The 2,399-nt window shown below is 46.2% G+C and overlaps 1 non-coding gene across 1 annotated transcript; it reads right to left on the reverse strand.

Moving 5' to 3' along the window:
* Positions 1 to 1,492: 1,492 nt before the first annotated feature.
* LOC136153127 (small nucleolar RNA SNORA70) lies at positions 1,493 to 1,627 on the reverse strand. Its single transcript, XR_010660361.1, has one exon. It is a non-coding gene; the product is annotated as a small nucleolar RNA SNORA70 (small nucleolar RNA).
* Between the last annotated feature and the right edge of the window lie 772 nt (positions 1,628 to 2,399).

Genomic DNA, 2,399 nt, shown 5'->3' on the forward strand with positions numbered 1-2,399 from the left:
CATTCAGTTGCTCAGTCGTGTCTGACTCTCTGCGACCCCATGGACTTCAGCATGCCAGGCCTCCCTGTCCATCACCAATCTCTGGAGTTTACTCAAACACTTGTCCAACGAGTCGGTGATGCCATCCAACCATCTCATCCTCTGTCAGTCTCTTCTCCTCCTGCCTTCAATCTTTCCCAGCATCAGGATATTTTCAAATGAGTCCATTCTTCGCATCAGGTGGCCAAACTATTGGAGCTTCAGCTTCAGCACCAGTCCTTCCCTTGAATATTAAAGACTGATTTCCTTTAGGATTGACTGATTTGATCTCCTTACAGTCCAAGGGACTCTCTAGAGTCTTCTCCAACACCACAGTTGAAAAGCATCATTTCTTCGGTGCTTGGCTTTATAGTCCAACTCTCATAGCCATACGTGACTTCTGGAAAAACCACAGCTTTGATCAGATGGACCTTTGTTGACAAAGTAATGTCTCTGCTTTTTAATATGCTGTCTAGGTTGGTCATAGCTTTTCTTCCAAGTAGCAAGCATCTTTGAACTTCATGGCTGCAGTCACCATCTGCAATGATTTTGGAGCCCAAGAAAATAAGGTCTGTCACTGTTTTCATCGTTTCTCCATCTATTTGCCATAGTTAGAAAAACAAATCATTCTCCAAGGAAGAGGGGGTGAATAAATATAAAGTCTAAGGACAACTGGAGTCATCATATACATTTGAAAAATTATCATATGTATGCCTAAAGCATACAAAGTACTACTAGGGAATGTAGCTGGAGCTCCAATATTTTGGCCACCTGATGCAAACAGCTGACTCATTGGAAAAGACTCTGATGCTGGGAAAGGCTGAGGGCATGAGAAGAAGGGGGTAACAATGGATGAGATGGTTGGATGGCATCACTGACTCAATGGACATGAGTTTGAGCAAACCCTGGGAGATAGTGAAGGACAGGGGAGCCTGGTGTACTTCAATCCATGGGGTCGCAAAAAGTCAGACATGACTTAGTGACTGAACAACAACAACAATGGAATGTACTACAGTATGGCATTTCAATATATATATATTTTTTATAAGAAAGTAGGATTTATTGGTGGACATGAGTAAGGAGGGGACAGCTCCAAGACTCCCATGAGTGCAGGGCCCGCCATTTGTCCAGAGGGCCACCATTTGAGCTGTATATATAATATGTGACCCCCCAGCCATCCAGAATGTGCCACTTTTCTGTCACGTTTTCAAGTTCATCTGCACTAAATTTAGTAAATGCCCACTTCTTGGAGATGTGGATCCAAGATGTGGTGGCTGGGGAACTTGAAGTTGGCCCCAAGGAGGACCTCAGTCACATGCTCCTTGTTCTGCAGCTCAGTGCAGATGGACATTATAATAACTTGGCCAATGTGGACCCTGGCGAGTGCACCCCAGGGCTTTCCGAAGGCGCCACGCATACCTGTCTGGAGCCTAGACTGGGAAGAGCATGCCAGTCATGGAAGTCCACTGGAAAGAGCTGTATCCAAGGTCCCTCAGGGCAACCTGCAGAGGCAGCAGGCTGCATACACTACCGAGGAGGCTGCTGTTTGCGGCCACTGCACACTGGGCCCCCACGGGGAAAAGAGCACAGTCGGCTTAATTGGCTGCAATGGTGTGCGTGCACGCACAGTTGCTCGGGCGTGTCTGACTCTTTGTGATCCCATGGACAGTAGCCCACCAGACTCCTCTGTGCATGGGATTCTCCAGGCATGAATACTGGAGCGGGTAGCCATTTCCTCCTCCAGGGGATATTCCTGACCCAGAGATAGAACCCATGTCTCTTGCGTCTCCTAAAATTGGCAGGCGGATTCTTTACCATTGCCCCCCCTGGGAAGCCCAGCTGCAGTGGCATCTCAGTTTAAAAGAAGATGAAGAGGAGGAGGAGGGAGAAGAAATCCCACAAGCCAAATCAATAAAATTGTTTGGTTACATAGTACTTAGGTCTGCCTAAACGTGCTTGTGTTTAAGCACTATTTGTTGTCAAGTACAGAAGGATCTACTCATAACAGCTATTGATTTTATGGGTTTAGTACCCTGTACGTCTCCTGTTTCTGGTATCAATAGCAACTACAAGTGATGTTGGTCCCATGGATCACAGCTGTTAAGTTCCTGAGTGAAGTGTGAATTCAGTCCCTTTGTCTGTGGCATAAAGAGTTTCTACTGTGTCTGTCACTTAAAAACATTCAGCTCACAAAAGCTATCACTAACAAAGGGTCCAACAACGTAGGTGAAAAACAGATCGATTCACTTCCTCTGAGATCCACATCAACAGGTTATGGGCTGACAGGTAAATATTGACTAAAGCAGACCTGAGAGCTGAGGGGAGGCAGATGTGCAGAAAAAAATCCTTTCCTCCTTTCTGGGGCCAAGTCCACCGTTTTT

Source organism: Muntiacus reevesi, chromosome 22 (assembly GCF_963930625.1).
Source record: "Muntiacus reevesi chromosome 22, mMunRee1.1, whole genome shotgun sequence".
Lineage (NCBI taxonomy): Eukaryota > Metazoa > Chordata > Mammalia > Artiodactyla > Cervidae > Muntiacus > Muntiacus reevesi.